A 22,623-nucleotide genomic window follows, 5' to 3' on the forward strand; every position below is an offset into this window, starting at 1 on the left:
AATCGTTTTCGCTTACGTGACGGCGCCCTATATAAGACGAACTTCTCGGCTACCGGTGCGCGCTACCTTTTGGTTGTCCCCAAGAGCCTTCGCAGTCACGTATTATCTGCCATGCACGACGAACCAACTTCCGGACATCTTGGATGCACAAGAACACTCTACCGTGCTCAGGAACGCTTTTATTGGCCCCGGATGCGCAATGATACCGAACGGTACGTCGCCAGCTGCACCCAATGTCAGCGTTACAAGCGACCAACTGACGCGCCGTCTGGTCGCCTTCAGCCTGTTTCGCCTCCTAGCACCCCCTTTGAGCAAGTTGGTATAGATCTTCTGGGCCCTTTTCCGCGATCCACAGACGGCAATCGTTGGGTCATCGTTTGCGTAGACCACTTAACCCGTTATTGTGAGACGGCAGCACTGCCGTCGGCCACAGCAAAAGACGTTTCCATCTTCTTGCTGTTTCAAGTTATCCTCAGACACGGACCTCCTCGCATCGTAATCAGCGACCGTGGGCGGCAATTTACCGCGGATGTTGTCGAAGAGACCCTTCGTCTGTGCTCATCAAGCTTCCGCCATTCCACTCCATACCATCCACAGACTAATGGTCTAGTGGAACGCACGAACCGAACGCTTGCCAACATGCTGTCCATGTACATCGACTCCGCGCACAAAAACTGGGACACAATTTTGCCTTTCATCACCTATGCTTTCAACACCGCAAGACATGAGACCACTGGTTACTCACCTTTCTTTCTCCTTTATGCTCGTCCACCACGCTATAATCTTGACACTATGCTTCCCTACTCTGCTCATCACAGTGAGCCGATCAACGAGATTCTCTGTAGAGCAGAAGAAGCGCGACGCCTCGCTCGGCTACGCACCGTCACCTCGCAAGACCGGTCAAAGATCCGCTATGACGACCGTCACCGACATGTTCACTTCAATCCTGGAGATCAGGTGTGGCTCTGGACGCCTTTACGGAAACGTGGCCTGTACCAGAAATTTCTCGCTCACTATGTCGGGCCCTACGTTATCCTCGAACGCCTCAGTGAGGTCAACTACCGCATAGCACGGCTCACAAGCACTGGACGGCGCTCGGCTAAAACAGAAGTGGCGCACGTCGCTCGCATGAAGCTATGCAATGCACGAACCACTGAGTGACTCGCCCGGCGGGCTTCGTCTGCCAACGGGGAAATGTCACGAGCGGTTGCAATGCACGGCGCATACAGCGCGAATGAACATTCAGAAAAAAGGTGAAGAAGGAAGACGACGTTGGGTGTGCTGTCTCGAGACCCCTTGTGGAAGTAAACGCGAACCATCCAGGCTCGCCTGTTTTTCAACCTTTTCGTGTACTTCTTGCGTGTAACAATATCAAATAAAGTGGTTGGGGGGATAGCTGTCGTGGTAGCTCAGTGGTAGAGCATCGAACGGGTTATTCGGAGGTCGCAGGTTTGGATCCTGCCCACGGCAAACTATCTTTTCACTCACTTTTATTTCTTCTCATTCACATTTAAATTGGTCAAATATCTTCCCCTATACCTTACTCGGCATTATTGTCTGTTAGATCTCAATATTATTTTGTAGAACACGGAAAACAAGCCCTTAAGTATACACTTGTTTCCCTTATTCATTAACGAGTGTCTCGTACTGGCAAACGTGGTGCCTTTAGGTTGTGTACTGGGGACTATTGCTCAGCTGCCAGTTAGTAATAAGTTCACGTGCTACGTGACGCCAAAAAGCTCTTAAAGAGTGTGCCACTCTCACCGCCATGGCTACTAGTGGCGCTGACTGACACTCGCACGTTTAAATTGACATATATAACCAATAAAGTAGCTGGGGGGATAGCTGTCGTGGAAACTCAGTGGTAGAGAATCGAACGCGTTATTCGGAGGTCGCAGGTTCGGATCCTGCCCACGGCAAGTTAAATTTTCACACACTTTTCTTTATTCTCATTTACATTACATTGATCTAATAACTTCCCCTATCCCCTCCTTGGCTATATTGTCTGTTAGATCTCATTATTATTGTGTAAAACACGGAATACGAGCCCTTAAGTATACACTTGCTTCCCTTATTCAAAAACGAGGGTCTACTACTGGCAAAATTGGTGCCTTTAGGTTGTATACGGGGGACTTTTGGTCAGCTGCAAGTTAGTAATAGGTTCACGTGCTACTTGACACAAAACAGGCTCATAAAGAAGGTGCCACTCTCACCGCCATGGCTACTAGTGGCGCTGACTGACACTCTCAAGTTGAAATTGACATAGATACCCAATAAAGTGGCTGGAGGGATAGCTGTCGTGGTAGCTCAGTGGTAGAGCATCGAACACGTTACTCGGCGGTCGCTGGTTCGGATCCTGCCCATGGCAAGTTACCTTTTCAGCCACTTTTCTTTCTTCTCATTTACATTGCAATCGGCCTAATACCTTCCCCTATACCTTCCTTGGCATTATTGTCTGTAAGATCTCATTATTATTGTATAAAACACGGAAAACGAGCCCTTAGGTATACACTTGTTTCCCTTATTTATTAACGACGATCTCGTACTGGCAGACTTGATACCTATGGGTTGTATACGGGGGACTATTGGTCAGCTGCCAGTTAGTAATAAATTCACGTGCTACGTGACGCCAAACAGGCTGATGAAGAATGTGGCACACTCGCCGCCATGGCTACTAGTGGCGCTGACTGACACTCGAAGGTTTTAATTAACATAGATACAAAATAAAGTGGCTGGGGAGATAGCTGTCGTGGTAGCTCACTGGTAGAGCACCGAACGCGTTATTCTAAGGTGGCAGGTTTGTATCCTGCCAACGGCAAGTTATCTTTTCACCCACTCTTCTTTCTTCTCATTTACATTACAATCGGCCTAATAATTTCCCCTATACCTTGCTTGGCATTATTGTGTGTTAGATCTCATTATTATTGTGTAAAATACGGAAAAGGAGCTCTTAAGTATACACTTGTTTCCCTCCATCATTAACGAGGGTCTCTTACTGGCAGACTTGGTGCCTTTAGGTTGTATACGGGGGCCTATCGGTCAGCTGCCAGTTAGTAATATGTTCACGTGCTACGTGTCACTAAACAGCCTCATAAAGGGTGTGCCATACTCGCCGCCATGGCTACAAGTGGCGCTGACTGACACTGCTACGTTTAAATTGACATCGATAACAAATAAAGTGGCGGGGGGGGGATAGCTGTCGTGGTAGCTCAGTGGTAGAACATCGAACGCGTTATTCGGAGGTCGCAGGTTCAGATCCTGCCCGTGGCAAGTTACCTTTTCACCCACTTTTCTCTTTTCTTATTTACATTACGATCGGCCTAATAACTTCCCCTATAGTTTCCTTGGCATTATTGTCTGTTAAATCTCATTATTGTTGTGTAAAACACGGAAAACGAGCCCTTAGGTGTACACTTGTTTCCCTTATTCATTAACGACGATCTCGTACTGGCAGGCTCTTTACCTATAGGTTGTATATGGGGGACTCTTGGTCAGCTGCCAGTAAGTAATAAGTTCACGTGCTACGTGACGCCAAACAGGCTCACAAAGAGTGTGCCAACCTCGCCGCCAAGGCTACTAGTGGCGCTGACTGACACTCAAACGTTTAAGTTTACATAGATACCAAATAAAGTGGTTGGGGGGATAGCTGTCGTGGTAGCTCAGTGGTAGAACATTGAACGGGTTATTCGGAGGTAAGGGGTTCGGATCCTGCCCACGGCAAACTATCTTTTCACCCACTTTTATTTCTTCTCATTCACATTAAAATTGGTCAAATATCTTCCCCTATACCTTACTTGGCAACATTGTCTGTTAGATCTCAATAGTATTGTGTAGAACACGGAAAACGAGCCCTTAAGTATACACTTGTTTCCCTTATTCATTAACGAGTGTCTCGTACTGGCAGACGTGGTGCTTTTAGGTTGTATACTAGGGACTATTGGTCAGCTGCCAGTTAGTAATAAGTTCACGTGCTACGTGACGCTAAACAGGCTCTTAAAGAGTGTGCCAAACTCGCCGCCATGGCTACTGTGGCGCTGACTGACACTCCCACGTTTAAATTGACATATATAACCAATAAAGGTGCAGAAGAACCACCTCTTGACGAGTCCTGTTCCGTCACTCCTACTCCAATTACTTGCCCAAGCGAGCCCATTATCGTAACGGAAGTAGGTGTATCACGTGCAATTGCTAGACTTCCGCTTCGGTCCAGCCCTGGACCTGACGGCATCAGCTCAAAACTACTAAAATTAACTAGTCACGTATCATCGTTTTTATTGTCCTTAATTTTTCAGCAATCGCTAGATTCTGGGTGTGTCCCTGACGATTGGAAATCTGGTCACGTTATACCCATTTATAAATCTGGTGATCCCTCAAGTCCAAAAAACTACCGCCCGATTTCACTCACATCAGTTTGTTGTAAACTCCTCGAACATATAATATACTCCCACATAATGAGACATCTTAATACTAATAAAGTGTTATTCGAAAATCAACATGGGTTCAGGTACAAGCGGTCTTGCCAGACACAGTTATTTGAATTATCTACGGATTTACATGACTCTTTGCACAAATTGGTTTACACAGATGCTGTATTTATCGACTTTTCTAAAGCCTTCGACCGTGTTCCCCACATACGGCTCCTCCAAAAAATAAACTGCCTAAAGTTAGACATAAAAACTACCCGCTGGATTCAGGAATTTCTATCTGGTCGCTCTCAAAAAGTAAATATAAATAATAATCTCTCCAGTTCCTGTGTCGTTAGGTCAGGAGTACCTCAGGGATCAGTTTTAGGGCCTTTATCATTCCTGATATATATTAATGACATTGCGAACAATATAACTTCAACAATTCGACTGTTTGCCGATGACTGTATTATTTATAGACAGATCACATGCACTGATGACGTAGCTATTTTGCAAAGCGATTTAAATGCCCTGGCTAAATGGTGCCACACGTGGAAAATGGAAATTAAAACAGATAAAACGAAGGTCATGTCATTTTCTTCGAATCCAAATACTCCATTAAATCGATACATGTTATGCAGTTTGGATATTAAACATACCTTTTCTTTAAAGTATCTTGGCGTGATATTTACTCCTGATTTAAACTGGGCATTGCATATTGAACACGTAACAAACAAGGCACTAAAGAAACTTGGCTTCCTTAAGCGCCGTTTACATCTCGCAAACCACGAAACTAGACTTCGCGCTTACACTTCCCTTATCCGTGCAACCCTCGATTATGCTTCAATTATTTGGAACCCTCACACAGCTATACTGTCCGACTGTATTGAATCCATTCAAAACAAGGCTGCCCGCTTCATTTTGCAATCGTACTCGCCATACCAAAGTGTCTCAGCATTAAAACAGATTCTTAATCTTCCAGAACTTAACACTCGTCGTAAATTCTTCCGCTTGACCTTTTTTCACTCTCTGTATCATGGTATTACACCTTTTTTATGTGCTCATATTTTTCCTGCCCATTATGTGTCCAATCGCACTGACCATGCTCGTAAAGTGTCGTCCATATTTGCAAGAACCAAAAAGTACCAAAATTCCCCTTTTGTGTTATCTGTAACCGAGTGGAACGAGCTTCCCAGCGAGATTGCGATGATAAATGATCCGTCTGCATTCCAATCAGTGCTGCGTACATTTCTTGATATGTAATATGTCTACTGCTACTATATCTTACCCTGTTGTTATATCTCGTGTATTAGTGAAACGATGAAGAACTAGTGCCATGCAGATTCCTGGAATTGAAATGTACTGCAGATGTGAAATGAGCCATGCGTTACATCCTTGTCGTAAAATGTACCTTTCACCTAGTTATGTCTGATCGCTGTGTGTGTTCCTTTTATATGAATTGATGTATACCTTGTTTTTAACAGTATCCCCCCCCTATGTAATGCCTCTCGAGGCCTTTAGGGTATTTAAATAAATAAATAAAGTGGCTGGGGAGATAGCTGTCGTGGTAACTCAGTGGTAGAGCATCGAACGCGTTATTCGGAGGTCGCAGGTTTAGATCCTGCCCATGGCAAGTTATCTTTTCACCGACATTTCTTTCTTCTCATTTACAATACAATTGGCCTAATACCTACCCCTATACAATTCTTGGCATTATTATCTGTTAAATCGCAATATCATTGTGTAAAACACGAAAAACGAGCCCTTAAGTATACACTTGTTTCCCTTATTCATTAACGAAGGTCTCGTACTGGCAGACTTGGCGCCTTTAGGTTGCATACGGGGGACTATTGGTCAGCTGCCAGTTAGTAATAGGTTCACGTGCTACGTGAAGCCAAACAGGCTGATGAAGAGTGTACCACACTGGTTCGCCATGGCTTCTAGTGGCGCTGAGTGAGACTCAAACGTATAAATTGACATAGATACCCAATAATGTGGCGGGGGGGGATAGCTTTCGTGGTAGCTCAGTGGTAGAGCATCGAACACGTTATTCGAAGGTCGCAGGTTCGGATCCTGCCCACGGCAATTTATCTTTACACACACTTTTCTTTATGCTCATTTACATTACAATTGGCCTAATAACTTCCCCTACAACTTCCTTGGCTATATTGTCTGTTAGATCTCATTATTATTGTGTAAAACACGGAAAACGAGCCCTTAAGTATACACTTGTTTCCGTTATTCAATAACGAGGGTCTCGTACTGGCAAAAGTGGTACCTTTAGGTTGCATACGGGGGACTATTGGTCAGCTGCCAGGTAGTAATAGGTTCACGTGCTACGTGACACTAAACAGGCTCATAAAGGGTGTGCCATACTCGCCGCCATGACTACTGGTAGCGCTGACTGACACTGCCACGTTTAAATTTACATAAATATCAAATAAAGTGGTTGGGGGGATAGCTGTCGTGGTAGCTCAGTGGTAGAGCATCGAACGGGTTATTCGGAGGTCGCAGGTTCGGATCCTGCCCACGGCAAACTATCTTTTCACCCACTTTTATTTCTTCTCATTCACATTTAAATTGGTCAAATATCTTCCCCTATACAATTCTTGGCATTATTATCTGTTAAATCGCAATATCATTGTGTAAAACACGAAAAACGAGCCCTTAAGTATACACTTGTTTCCCTTATTCATTAACGAAGGTCTCGTACTGGCAGACTTGGCGCCTTTAGGTTGCATACGGGGGACTATTGGTCAGCTGCCAGTTAGTAATAGGTTCACGTGCTACGTGACGCCAAACAGGCTGATGAAGAGTGTACCACACTGGTTCGCCATGGCTTCTAGTGGCGCTGAGTGAGACTCAAACGTATAAATTGACATAGATACCCAATAATGTGGCGGGGGGGGATAGCTTTCGTGGTAGCTCAGTGGTAGAGCATCGAACACGTTACTCGGCGGTCGCTGGTTCGGATCCTGCCTATGGCAAGTTACCTTTTCAGCCACTTTTCTTTCTTCTCATTTACATTACAATCGGCCTAATACCTTCCCCTATACCTTCCTTGGCATTATTGTCTGTAAGACCTCATTATTATTGTATAAAACACGGAAAACGAGCCCTTAGGTATACACTTGTTTCCCTTATTTATTAACGACGATCTCGTACTGGCAGACTTGGTACCTATGGGTTGTATACGGGGGACTATTGGTCAGCTACCAGTTAGTAATAAATTCACGTGCTACGTGACGCCAAACAGGCTCATGAAAAATGTGGCACACTCGCCGCCATGGCTACTAGTGGCGCTGACTGACACTCGAAGGTTTTAAATAACATAGATACAAAATAAAGTGGCTGGGGAGATAGCTGTCGTGGTAGCTCAGTGGTAGAGCATCGAACGGGTTATTCGGAGGTCGCAGGTTTGGGTCCTGCCCACGGTAAACTACCTTTTCACCCACTTTTATTTCTTCTCGTTCACAATAAAATTGGTCAAATATCTTCCCCTATACCTTACTCGGCATTATTGTCTGTTAGATCTTAATAGTATTGTGTAGAACACGGAAAACGAGCCCTTAAGTATACACTCGTTTCCCTTATTCATTAACGAGTGTCTCGTACTTGCAGAGGGGGTGCCTTTAGGTTGTATACTGGGGAATATTGGTCAGCTGCCAGTTAGTAATAAGTTCACGTGCTACGTGACGCTAAACAGGCTCCTAAAGAGTGTGCCACACTCGCCGCTATGGCTACTAGTGGCGGTGACTGACACTCGCACGTTTAAATTGACATATATAACCAATAAAGTGGCTGGGAAGATAGCTGTCGTTGTAACCCAGAGGTAGAGCATCGAACGCGTTATTCGGAGGTCGCATGTTCGGATCCTGCCCACGGCAATTTATCTTTACACACACTTTTCTTTATGCTCATTTACATTACAATTGGCCTAATAACTTCCCCTATACTTTCCTTGGCTATAGTGTCTGTTAGAACTCATTATTATTGTGTAAAACACGGAAAACGAGCCCTTAAGTATACACTTGTTTCCTTTATTCAATAACGAGGGTCTCGTACTGGCAGAAGTGGTGCTTTTAGGTTGTATACGGGGGACTATTGGTCAGCTGCCAGGTAGTAATAGGTTCACGTGCTACGTGACACTAAACAGGCTCATAAAAAGTGTGCCAAACTCGCCGCCATGACTACTAGTAGCGCTGACTGACACTTCCACGTTTAAATTTACATAGATACCAAATAAAGTGGTTGGGGGGATAGCTGTCGTGGTTGCTCAGTGGTAGAGCATCGAACGGGTTATTCGGAGGTTGCAGGTTTGGATCCTGCCCACAGCAAACTCTCTTTTCACCCACTTTTATTTCTTCTCATTCACATTAAAATTGGTCAAATATCTTCCCCTATACCTTACTCGGCATTATTGTCTGTTAGATCTCAATATTATTGTGTAGAACACGGAAAACGAGCCCTTAGGTATACACTTGTTTCCCTTATTCATTAACGAGTGTCTCGTACTGGCAGACGTGGTCTCTTTAGGTTGTATACTGGGAACTATTAGTCAGCTGCCAGTTAGTATTAAGTTCACGTGCTACGTGACGCCAAACAGGCTCTTAAAGAGTGGGGCACACTCGCCGCCATGGCTACTAGTGGCGCTGACTGACACTCCCACGTTTAAATTGACATATATAACCAATAAAGTGGCTGGGGGGATAGCTGTCCTGGTAACTCAGTGGTAGAGCATCGAACGCGTTATTCGGAGGTCGCAGGTTTGGATCCTGCCCATGGCAAGTTATATTTTCACCGACATTTCTTTCTTCTCATTTACAATACAATTGGCCTAATACCTACCCCTATACCTTTCTTGGCAATATTGTCTTTTAAATCGCAATATCATTGTGTAAAACACGAAAAACGAGCCCTTAAGTATACACTTGTTTCCCTTATTCATTAACGAAGGTATCGTACTGGCAGACTTGGTGCCTTTAGGTTGCATACGGGGGACTATTGGTCAGCTGCCAGTTAGTAATAGGTTCACGTGCTACGTGACGCCAAACAGGCTGATAAAGAGTGTACCACACTGGTTCGTCATGGCTTCTAGTGGCGCTGACAGACACTCAAACGTTTAAATTGACATAGAAACCCAATATTGTGGCGGGGGGAATAGCTGTCGTGGTAGCTCAGTGGTAGAGCATCGAACACGTTATTCGAAGGTCGCAGGTTCGAATCCTGCCCACGGCAAGTTATCTTTTCACACACGTTTATTTCTTTTCATTTACAATACATTTGGCCTAATAACTTCCCCTATACATTCCTTGGCCTTATTGTCTGTAAGATCTCATTATTATTGTATAAAACACGGAAAACGAGCCCTTAGGTATACACTTGTTTCCCTTATTCATTAACGACGATCTCGTACTGGCAGAAGTGGTGCCTTTAGGTTGTGTACGGGGGACTAATGGTCAGCTGCCAGGTAGTAATAGGTACACGTGCTACGTGAAACTAAACACGCTCATAAAGGGGTTGCCATACTCGCCGCCATGGCTACTAGTGGCGCCGACTGACACTGCCACGTTTAAATTGACATAGATACCGAATAAAGTGGCTGGAAGGATAGCTGTCATGGTAGCTCAGTGGTAGAGCATCGAACGCGTTATTCAAAGGTGGCAGGTTTGGATCCTGCTCACGGCAAGTTAAATTTTCACCCACTCTTCTTTCTTCACATTTATTTTTATTTTTTTTATTTATTTAGAAAATACTGCGGTCACTGAAGACCAAGCAGGTGGGGAACATTACAATAAACAAATATGCAAACATCGAGAAAAAAATTAAAGGAATAATCAGATTTGCAAGAATACAAAATGGATGATACAATGAATTTAAGAAAATATATAACAGACCATATAAAAATAAATAATAAATAATGGCGAAAAGGGAGTGATGTCTCAAAGCACACAAAAAAAGAATATACACATACGTACAGACAAACTTATACACATGGAAACGCGTCAACTATTACAAGTACTGAGCACCAACAATCCGAAAAAGTGATATTGCATGAATACAGAGTACAAACATTATATTAAGCACTAGCAGTACAGAGAAGGTGTGCTTATGTCACGGTTGAGATGCTCCGAGCAACGCTTTCTCGAAGTCATCAGATGAAATGACATCAGGTGGTAAGCTATACCACTGAATAATTGTTCGGGGAAAAAAAGAATTTTTAAAGGTGTTAGTCCGCGTGGTGTATGGGAGCAGGTTATGCATATGACGATGCCTGGATGCGCGAGGAGAGAATGGTTGTATGTATTTATGGGCAGGAATATTCAGCTTACCATTATAAATGGAATGCAAGAATTTCAGGCGTGCGATTCTGCGGCGATCTTCAAGCACAGGAATATCGTTGTCTTTCATTAATTTTGTCGGAGAATCAGATATTTTAAACTTAGAAAAAATAAAACGTACAGCGCGTCTTTGAACCATTTCAAGTTTTTGAATGTCTTTTTTGTAGAAAGGGTCCCAAACCACTGATGCATATTCAAGTTTAGGCAGAATATACGCTTTGTACGCGATCATTTTTAATTTCGGAGGGGCTTTTTTCAGTTTGTGCCTCAGAAAACCAAGCTTACGAGAAGCTGATGCGGAGACATTTGTTATATGTGCGGACCAAGAAAGTGTGTGTAATGGTTACTCCTAGGTATTTATATTGATTTACTTCACGTACTGGTGTTCCTAGGGCGTTGTAGGTAAACGTGAATGGTTGTTTTTTTCTTGTCACACGTAGGAGTACCGTTTTGTCAGAGTTTAATGTCATTGACGACCGAGTACACCACTCACTAACTTGTGTTAATGCAAGACTTAAATCAACCTGATCTTGTTGGCATGTCACTTTTTTATATACTACGCAGTCGTCAGCGAACAATCGGATACTAATGTTAGACTCAACCGTGTCAGCTATATCATTTATGTATATAAGAAAAAGAATCGGCCCTAAAACACTTCCCTGTGGGACACCTGATAATACCGGTAACGTGTTAGAAATATGTCCCCCCCACGTCAACGTACTGAGCGCGGTTTGAAAGATAAGCCTCTATCCAACTTATGATGAAAGATGGAACATTCAGGTTTCGGAGCTTTATGAGAAGTTTGCCATGGGGAACGCGGTCAAATGCCTTGCTAAAGTCTAAAAAAATTAAATCAACCTCGCCTGAAAACTCAAGTATTTGTGCGATATCATGAACTGTTGCAACTAGCTGCGTGCACGTTGATAATTTTTTCCGAAAGCCATGCTGGCCTGGAGACAACAGGTTATTATTTTCAAGAAAATCGGTAATAAAGTGAGCAATAATGTGTTCAAGTACCTTGCAGCATGTAGACGTTAGGGAAATTGGGCGGTAGTTCTCCTTCAGCAGGCGATCACCTTTCTTATGCACAGCTACAACCCTGGCGAGACGCCAGTCATCTGGTAACGTTGCCGTTTTGAGTGATTCAGAGAAAACAGTGGTTAAAATATGCGATATTGGTTGAGCGTATCGACGCAAGAAAGAATTCTGTATGCCGTCAGGGCCACCAGAGGATTTTTCTTTTACGCCAAGTAACAGTGACAACACACCCTCAAAGCTGATAAGATCCGAATCAGGCAAGGATGGAACAATTTCGAGAGTTGTAGTATCTTTTGAAGAAAACACGGAATGAAGATAATCATTCATAATGTTGGAAATTTCTGTTAAGTCAGTAACTACTAAGTCATTCTCCCTTAATTTTTCTAAAGTTGGAGCCTTATTTTCCAAGTATTGTCAAAATTTTTCCGGATTATTCTTTAAGAAACTCGGTAAGGTCGATGAAAAATATTTATCTCGGGATGCTGTTAGAGCGCAAGAAAGTTCAGCTTGAATTTGTTGAATACCATCGGGATTTCTGTTTGATTTCTTTTTGGCGCGCTTTAGTTTTCGCTTAATGTGTACAATGTCGCGGGTTACCCAGGGATTAGCCCTCCTTGTTTTAACGTGGCGGTAAGGAACAAAAGATTCTAAACAGTGCAGTACAGCATGCTTAAAGGATAGCCACAAAGAAATGACATCACTGCGGGGTTCCTGGTCTACAAGCTGCCATAATACATCAAGAATAGACTGATCATCAGCCTTCGCCATATCTTTTACGGTTTTTGTAACTGTTTTGGGGTGTTGCGTACTATCAGCAAGTTTACAAGTCACCAGTACTAGCTTGTGGTCTGATATACCCTCTTCAATGGCTACGTCGTACGACGGAATATCTCTGTTAAGAAATACAAGATCTAATATCGAACCATGATTACCAATTACGCGCGTGTTTTCAAGTACCACTTGTTGCAAGTCGCAAGAAAGCATAATGTCATACAGAGGGCTATCAATTACATTGGCAGTCAGCTTTTGCGACCACTTAATGGAGGGCAAGTTGAAATCCCCAGCCATTAAAATACGAGGACACTTTAACGACGACATGTGATCGCGTAGCAGTGATAAGAATTCGGGAGGAGAAGACGGGGGCCGATAGACAGCACATAGAACAAACACGTGGCCCCAGCAGTTTACTTTTAGAAAAAGGCTTTCGTGGTCATCTATTTGCGCAAGTGCGCTGGCGGCAAAACTCTTTTTCAATATTATCGCCACGCCTCCACCCCTACTTGTGCGATCGCGTCGAAAGATCTGATACGACGGAGAAATTACATCCACATCACTGATATCACTATGTAACCATGTTTCAGACACCATCGTTATATGCGAATCATATCCGAAAATGAGTTGTTCAAGCTGTTCAGTCTTATTCGCTAAACTTCGAGCATTGAAACTAAGCAGTCTAAGTTCCTTTGAACGAGTGTGCGTGTGGGGTCATTGATTATCGCGTGGCCTACGAGCTTCTCGGAAAAGGACACGCTGGTTTCTAGTCTCGTCCCATACGTAAAGGCTACCATCAATGCTTAGCTTCTCGTTAGCAAGGAAAACACGTTTTCCTCGAGATTTTTCATCCTGGGCGGTGTCCCAGAGAAGGCGCCTTTTACGCAGGGTGTATTGACTGTAGTCGTCCTGCAAATAAATTTTAGTGCTTTTGAGCATTTTAGCTTTCCGCATGACTGCTTCTTTTTCTAGGAAGTCCTGGAAGTAAACGATTACAGGCCTTTTGCCAGATTTTTGCCCAAGACGGTGAATTCTGGCAACAGAACGGACGGTTTTCCTTAGCTTCTGTGAGAAGAGCTCGTCGACCACTTCACGTCGCAGCGATTTTTCATTTTCGCCTTCCTGTTCACTAATTCCATGAATAATGATGTTGCAACGCCGACTGCGATCCTCAAGATCCGCCAGCTTAGTGTTTTGTTGTTTAATTACTTCTTTTAAGCTTTGAACTTCAGTCTGAAGTGATTCAATTTCTGAAGTTTTTTCACGAATTTCTATTAACCGTTCATTAACTTCTACCCATTTTGCATTTAGGGATGACACGGTTTTTTCTGTTGTTAAAAGACGTTCTCGAATGTCGACTAGTTCAGACAAGATTGTGGCCTGGCCAGATTGAAGTGACGCGAACATTTCATCGACAGACGGACCGGGGTTAAGTTCAATGTCACCACAAACAAGCAGTTCACAGACACGAATACAGTCGTACGCTATTAACAAGCATGTCCGTGGGCACGGCACAGCTAACAAAATCAGGTCATCACTTTTAAATGATGAGTAACTAACCTGTGTTGCAAACAGGAAACGGTTCATGAGTGACATGATGCCTCCGGTCTCGCCGTGCCCACTGGTGAAGAAACGTTGGGGCAAGTCTTTTAAAGCCGGGTTGAGTGACGTCGTGCCATGCATCTGCTCACGTGATGACACCACTTGCGCAGTGAAGCCAAGAATCGGCTGCCAGTCAGACGATGACGAAATACAGGGCCAGAGGACGGGATCAGATTTGGCATCATCCATGTAGTAGCTTCGACACTTGCTTGCCGGGCATGATCCAACGGCGGCGGCCGCAGCCAGCAAAACCTGTGTTGCAAACAGGAAACGGTTCATGAGTGACATGATGCCTCCGGTCTCGCCGTGCCCACTGGTGAAGAAACGTTGGGGCAAGTCTTTTAAAGCCGGGTTGAGTGACGTCGTGCCATGCATCTGCTCACGTGATGACACCACTTGCGCAGTGAAGCCAAGAATCGGCTGCCAGTCAGACGACGACGAAATACAGGGCCAGAGGACGGGATCAGATTTGGCATCATCCATGTAGTAGCTTCGACACTTGCTTGCCGGGCATGATCCAACGGCGGCGGCCGCAGCCAGCAAAACCTGTGTTGCAAACAGGAAACGGTTCATGAGTGACATGATGCCTCCGGTCTCGCCGTGCCCACTTTACGCGGCAATTAATTTACATTACAATCGGCCTAATAACTTTCCCTATACCTTTTCTTGGCATTATTGTCTGTTAGATCTCATTATTATTGTGTAAAATACGGAAAAAGAGCCCTTACGTATACACTTGTTTCCCTTATTCATTAACGAGGGTATCTTACTGGCAAACTTGGTGCCTTTAGGTTATATACGGTGCACTATTGGTCAGCTGCCAGTTAGTAATATGTTCACGTGCTACGTGACGCCAAACAGGCTCATAAAGAGTGTGCCACACTCGCCGCCATGGCTACCAGTGGTGCTGACTGACACTCAAACATTTAAATTGACATACATACCCAATAAAGTGGCTAGGGGGATGGCTGTCGTGGTAGCTCAGTGGTAGAACATCGAACGCGTTATTGGGAGGTCGCAGGTTCGGATCCTGCCCATGGCAAGTTACCTTTTCACCGACTTTTCTTTCTTTCCATTTACATTACAATCGGCCTAATAACTTCCCCTATAGTTTCCTTGGCATTATTGTCTGTTAAATCTCATTAATATGGTGTAAAACACGGAAAACGTACCCCTTAGGTGTACCATTGTTTCCCTTATTCATTAACGACGATCTTGTACTGGCAGGCTTGTTACCTATAGGCTGTATACGGGGGACTATTGGTCAGCTGCCAGTTAAGTAATAAGTTCACGTGCTACGTGACGCCAAACAGGCTCACAAAGAGTGTGCCACACTAGCCGCCAAGGCTACTAGTGGCGCTGACAGACACTCAAACGTTTATATTGACATAGACACCCAATAATGTGGCGAGGGAGATAGCTGTCGTGGTAGCTCAGTGGTAGAGCATCGAACACGTTATTCGAAGGTCGCAGGTTCGGATCCTGCCCACGACAAGTTATCTTTTCACACAGTTTTCTTTAATCTCATTTACATTACAATTGACCTAATAACTTCCCCTATCACCTCATTGGCTATACTGTCTGTTAGATCTCATTATTATTGTGTAAAACACGGAATACGAGCCCTTAAGTATGCACTTGTTTCCCTTATTCAAAAACGAGGGTCTCGTACTGGCGAAATTGGTGCATTTAGGTTGTACACGGGGGACTATTGGTCAGCTGCCAGTTAGTAATAGGTTCACGTGCTACGTGACGCCAAACAGGCTGATAAAGAGTGTACCACACTGGTTCGCCATGGCTTCTAGTGGCGCTGACAGACACTCAAACGTATAAATTGACATAGATACTCAATAATGTGGCGGGGGGGATAGCTGTCGTGGTAGCTCAGTGGTAGAGCATCGAACACGTTATTCGAAGGTCGCCGGTTCGGATCCTGCCCACGGCAATTTATCTTTACACACACTTTTCTTATGCTCATTTACATTACACTTGGCCTAATAACTTCCCCTATACCTTCCTTGGCTATATTGTCTGTTAGAACTCAATAATATTGTGTAAAACGCGGAAAACGAGCCCTTAAGTATACACTTGTTTCCTTTATTCAATAACGAGGGTCTCGTACTGGCAGACTTGGCGCCTTTAGGTTGCATACGGGGGACTATTGGTCACCTGCCAGTTAGTAATAGGTTCACGTGCTACGTGACACCAAACAGGCTGATAAAGAGTGTACCACCCTGGTTCGCCATGGCTTCTAGTGGCGCTGACAGACACTCAAACGTATAAATTGACATAGATACCCAATAATGTGGCTGGGGGGGATAGCTGTCGTGGTAGCTCAGTGGTAGAACATCGAACACGTTATTTGAAGGTCGCAGGTTCGGATCCTGCCCACGGCAATTTATCTTTACACACACTTTTCTTTATGCTCATTTACATTACAATTGGCCTAATATCTTCCCCTATACCTTCCTTGGCTATGTTGTCTGTTAGAACTCATTAATATTGTGTAAAACACGGAAAACGAGCCCTTAAGTATACACTTGTTTCCTTTATTCAATAACGAGGGTCTCGTACTGGCAGAAGTGGTGCATTTAGGTTGTATACGGGGGACTATTGGTCAGCTGCCAGGTAGTAATATGTTCACGTGCTACGTGACGCCAAACAGGCTCATAAAGAGTGTGCCACACTCGCCGCCATGGCTACAAGTGGTGCTGACTGACACTCAAACATTTAAATTGACATAGATACCCAATAAAGTGGCTAGGGGGATGGCTGTCGTCGTTAGTCAGTGGTAGAGCATCGAACGCGTTATTCGAAGGTCGCTGGTTCGGATCCTGCCCATGGCAAGTTACCTTTTCACCCACTTTTCTTTCTTCTCATTTACATTACAATCGGCCTAATAATTTCCCCTATACCTTGCTTGGCATTATTGTCTGTTTGATCTCAATATTATTGTGTAAAATATGGAAAAGGAGCCCTTAATTATACACTTGTTTCCCTCCATCATTAACAAGGGTCTCGTACTGGCAGACTTGGTGCCTTTAGGTTGTATACGGGGGACTATCGGTCAGCTGCCAGTTAGTAATATGTTCACGTGCTACGTGTCACTAAACAGCCTCATAAAGGGTGTGCCATACTCGCCGCCATGGCTACAAGTGGCGCTTACTGACACTGCCACGTTTAAATTGACATCAATAACAAATAAAGTGGCGGGGGGGATAGCTCTCGTGGTAGCTCAGTGGTAGAACATCGAGCGCGTTATTCGGAGGTCGCAGGTTCAGATCCTGCCCGTGGCAAGTTACCTTTTCACTCACTTTTCTTTCTTCTCATTTACATTACAATCTGCCTAATAAGTTCCCCTATAGTTTTAGGCATTATTGTCTGTTAAGTCTCTTTATTATTGTGTAAAACACGGAAAACGAGCCCTTAGGTGTACACTTGTTTTTCTTATTCATTAACGACGATCTCGTACTGGCAGGCTTGTTACCTATAGGTTGTATACGGGGGACTATTGGTCAGCTGCCAGTTAGTAATAAGTTCACGTGCTACGTGACGCCAAACAGGCTCACAAAGAGTGTGCCACACTCGCCGCCAAGGCTACTAGTGGCGTTGACTGACACTCAAACGTTTAAATTTACATAGATACCAAATGAAGTGGTTGGGGGGATAGCTGTCGTGGTAGCTCAGTGGTAGAGCATCGAACGGGTTATTCGGAGGTCACAGGCTCGGATCCTGCCCACGGCAAACTATCTTTTCGCCCACTTTATTTCTTCTAATTCGCATTACAATTGGTCTAATATCTTCTCCTATACCTTAGTCGGCAATACATCTGTTAGATCTCATTATTATTGTGTAGAACACGAAAACGAGCCCTTAAGTATACACTTGTTTCCCTTATTCATTAACGAGTGTCTCGTACTGGCAGACGTGGTGCCTTTAGGTTGTATACTGGGGACAATTGGTCAGCTGCCAGTTAGTAATAGGTTCACGTGCTACGTGACGCCAAACAGGCTGATAAATAGTGTACCACACTGGTCCGCCATGCCTTCTAGTGGCGCTGACAGAAACTCAAACGTTTAAATTGACATAGAGTCCCAATAATGTGGCGGGGGGGATACCTGTCGTGGTAGCTCAGTGGTAGAGCATCGAACACGTTATTCGAAGGTCGCAGGTTCGGATCCTGCCCACGGCAATTTATCTTTACACACACTTTTCTTATGCTCATTTACATTACAATTGGCCTAATATCTTCCCCTATACCTTCCTTGGCTATGTTGTCTGTTAGAACTCATTTATATTGTGTAAAACGCGGAAAACGAGCCCTTAAGTATACACTTGTTTCCTTTATTCAATAACGAGGGTCTCGTACTGGCAGACTTGGCGCCTTTAGGTTGCATATGGGGGACGATTGGTCAGCTGCCAGTTAGTAATAGGTTCACGTGCTACGTGACGCCACAAAGGCTGATAAAGAGTGTACCACACTGGTTCGCCATGGCTTCTAGTGGCGCTGACAGACACTCAAACGTATAAATTGACATAGATACCCAATAATGTGGCGGGGGGGATAGCTGTCGTGGTAGCTCAGTGGTAGAACATCGAACACGTTATTCGAAGGTCGCAGGTTCGGATCCTGCCCACGGCAATTTATCTTTACACACACTTTTCTTTATGCTCATTTACATTACAATTGGCCTAATATCTTCCCCTATACCTTGCTTAGCTATGTTGTCTGTTAGAACTCATTAATATTGTGTAAAACACGGAAAACGAGCCCTTAAGTATACACTTGTTTCCTTTATTCAATAACGAGGGTCTCGTACTGGCAGAAGTGGTGCATTTAGGTTGTATACGGGGGACTATTGGTCAGCTGCCAGGTAGTAATAGGTTCACGTGCTACGTGACACTAAACAGGCTCGTAAAGGGTGTGCCATACTCGCCGCCATGACTACTAGTAGCGCTGACTGACACTATCACGTTTAAATTTACATAGATAACAAATAAAGTGGTTGGGGGGATAGCTGTCGTGGTAGCTCAGTGGTATAGCATCGAACGGGTTATTCGGAGGTCGCAGGTTTGGATCCTGCCCACGGCAAACCATCTTTTCGCCCAATTTTATTTCTTCTCATTCACATTACAATTGGTCTAATATCTTCTCCTATACCTTACTCGGCAATATTGTCTGTTAGATCTCAATATTATTGTGTAAAACACGGAAAACGAGCCCTTAAGTATACACTTGTCTGCCTTATTCATTAACGAGTGTCTCCTACTGGCAGACGTGGTGCCTTTAGGTTGTAAACTGGGGACTATTGGTCAGCTGCCAGGTAGTAATAAGTTCACGTGCTACGTGACGCCAAACAGGCTCTTAAAGAGTGTGCCACACTCGCCGCCATGGCTACTAGTGGCGCTGACTGACACTCCCACGTTTAAATTGACATATATAACGAATAAAGTGGCTGGGGAGATAGCTGTCGTGGTAACTCAGTGGTAGAGCATCGAACGCGTTATTCGGAGGTGGCAGGTTTGCATCCTGAACATGGCAAGTTATCTTTTCACCGACATTTCTTTCTTCTCATTTACAATACAATTGGCCTAATACCTACCCCAATACCTCTTTGGCATTATTGTCTGTTAAATTGCAATATCATTGTGTAAAACACGAAAAACGAGCCCTTAAGTATACACTTGTTTCCCTTATTTATTAACGAAGGTCTCGTACTGGCAGACTTGGTGCCTTTAGGTTGCATACGGGGGACTATTGGTCAGCTGCCAGTTAGTAATAGGTTCACGTGCTACGTGACGCCAAACAGGCTGATAAAGAGTGTACCACACTGGTTCGCCATGGCTTCTAGTGGCGCTGACAGACACTCAAACGTTTATATTGACATAGACACCCAATAATGTGGCGGGGGGGATAGCTGTCGTGGTAGCTCAGTGGTAGAGCATCGAACACGTTATTCGAAGGTCGCAGGTTCGGATCCTGCCCACGGCAATTTATCTTTTCACACAGTTTTCTTTATTCTCATTTACATTACAATTGACCTAATAACGTATCTATCCCCTCCTTGGCTATAATGTCTGTTAGATCTCATTATTATTGTGTAAAACACGGAATACGAGCCCTTAAGTATGCACTTGTTTCCCTTATTCAAAAACGAGGGTCTCGTACTGGCAAAATTGGTGCATTTAGGTTGTATACGGGGGACTTTTGGTCAGCTGCCACTTAGTAATATGTTTAAGTGCTACGTGACACAAAACAGGCTCATAAAGAATGTGCCACTCTCACCGCCATGGCTACTAGTGGCGCTGACTGACACTGCCACGTTTAAATTTACATAGATACCAAATAAAGTGGTTGGGGGGATAGCTCTCGTGGTAGCTCAGTGGTAGAGCATCGAACGGGTTATTCGGAGGTCGCAGGTTCGGATCCTGCCTACGGCAAACTATCTTTTCACCCACTTTTATTTCTTCTCATTCACATTAAAATTGGTCAACTATCTTCCCCTATACCTTACTCGGCGTTATTGTCTGTTAGATCTCAATAGTATTGTGTAGAACACGGAAAACGAGCCCTTAGGTATACACTTGTTCCCCTTATTCATTAACGAGTGTCTCGTACTGGCAGACGTGGTGCCTTTAGGTTGTATACTGGGGACAATTGGTCATCTGCCAGTTAGTAATAAGTTCACGTGCTACGTAACGATAAACAGGCTCTTGAAGAGTGTGCCACAGTGGTTCGCCATGGCTTCTAGTGGCGCTGACAGACACTCAAACGTATAAATTGACATAGATACCCAATAATGTGGCAGGGGGGGATAGCTGTCGTGGTAGCTCAGTGGTAGAGCATCGAACACGTTATTCGAAGGTCGCAGGTTCGGATCCTGCCCACGGCAATTTATCTTTACACACACTTTTCTTTATGCTCATTTACATTAAAATTGGCCTAATACCTTCCTCTATACCTTCCTTGGCTATATTGTCTGTTAGAACTCATTAATATTGTGTAAAACACAGAAAACGAGCCCTTAAGTATATACTTGTTTCCTTTATTCAATAACGAGGGTCTCGTACTGGCAGAAGTGGTGCCTTTAGGCTGTATACAGGGGACTATTGGTCAGCTGCCAGGTAGTAATAGGTTCACGTGCTAAATGACACTAAACAGGCTCATAAAGGGTGTGCCATACTCGCCGCCATGACTACTGATAGCGCTGACTGACACTGCCACGTTTAAATTTACATAGATACCCAATAAAGTGGCTGGAGGGATAGCTGTCGTGGTAGCTCAGTGGTAGAGCATCGAAGGCGTTATTCGGCGGTCGCTGGTTCGGATCCTGCCCATGGCAAGTTATCTTTTCACCGACATTTCTTTCTTCTCATTTACAATACAATTGGCCTAATACCTACCCCTATACCTTTCTTGGCATTATTGTCTGTTAAATCGCAATATCATTGTGCAAAACATGAAAAACAAGCCCTTAATTATACACTTGTTTCTCTTATTCATTAACGAAGGTCTCGTACTGGCAGACTTGGTGCCTTTAGGTTGCATACGGGGGACTATTGGTCAGCTGCCAGTTAGTAATAGGTTCACGTGCTACGTGACGCCAAACAGGCTGATAAAGAGTGTACCACACAGGTTCGCCATGGCTTCTAGTGGCGCTGACAGACACTCAAACGTTTAAATTGACATAGATACCCAATAATGTGGCGGGGGGAATAGCTGTCGTGGGAGCTCAGTGGTAGAGCATCGAACACGTTATTCGAAGGTCGCAGGTTCGGATCCTGCCCATGCAAGTTACCTTTTCACCGCCTTTTCTTTCTTCTCGTTTACATTACAATCGGCCTAATAACTTCCCCTATAGTTTCCTTGGCATTATTGTCTGTTAAATCTTGTTATTATTGTGTAAAATACGGAAAACGAGCCCTTATGTGTACACTTGTTTTCCTTATTCATTAACGACGATCTCGTACTGGCAGGCTTGTTACCTATAGGTTTTATACGGGGTACTATTGGTCAGCCGCCAGTTAAGTAATAAGTTCACGTGCTACGTGACGCCAAACAGGCTCAAAAAGAGTGTGCCACACTCGCCGCCAAGGCTACTAATGGCGCTGACTGACACTCAAACGTTTAAATTCACTTAGATACCCAATAAAGTGGCTGGAAGGATAGCTGTCGTGGTAGCTCAGTGGTGGAGCATCGAACGCGTTATTCGAAGGTCGCAGGTTTGGATCCTGCACGCGGCAATTTATCTTTACACACACTTATCTTTATGCTCAATTACACTACAATTGGCCTAATAACTTCCCCTATACCATCTTTGGCTATATTGTCTGTTAGATCTCATTAATATTGTGTAAAACACGGAAAACGAGCCCTTAAGTATACACTTGTTTCTTTTATTCAATAACGAGGGTCTCGTACTGGCAGAAGTGGTGCCTTTAGGTTGTATACGGGGGACTATTGGTCA

The 22,623-nt window shown here is 44.2% G+C and overlaps 2 non-coding genes across 2 annotated transcripts; both read left to right on the top strand.

The window, feature by feature from the left end:
- The first annotated feature begins 6,866 nt into the window (after nt 1-6,866).
- TRNAT-GGU (transfer RNA threonine (anticodon GGU)) lies at nt 6,867-6,938 on the top strand. The gene has a single exon. It is a non-coding gene; the product is annotated as a tRNA-Thr (tRNA).
- A 2,631-nt stretch (nt 6,939-9,569) lies between these two features.
- On the top strand, nt 9,570-9,641 carry TRNAT-CGU (transfer RNA threonine (anticodon CGU)). Its single transcript has one exon. It is a non-coding gene; the product is annotated as a tRNA-Thr (tRNA).
- The last annotated feature ends 12,982 nt before the right edge of the window (nt 9,642-22,623 follow it).

This window comes from Rhipicephalus microplus, chromosome 3, assembly GCF_043290135.1.
Source record: "Rhipicephalus microplus isolate Deutch F79 chromosome 3, USDA_Rmic, whole genome shotgun sequence".
Lineage (NCBI taxonomy): Eukaryota > Metazoa > Arthropoda > Arachnida > Ixodida > Ixodidae > Rhipicephalus > Rhipicephalus microplus.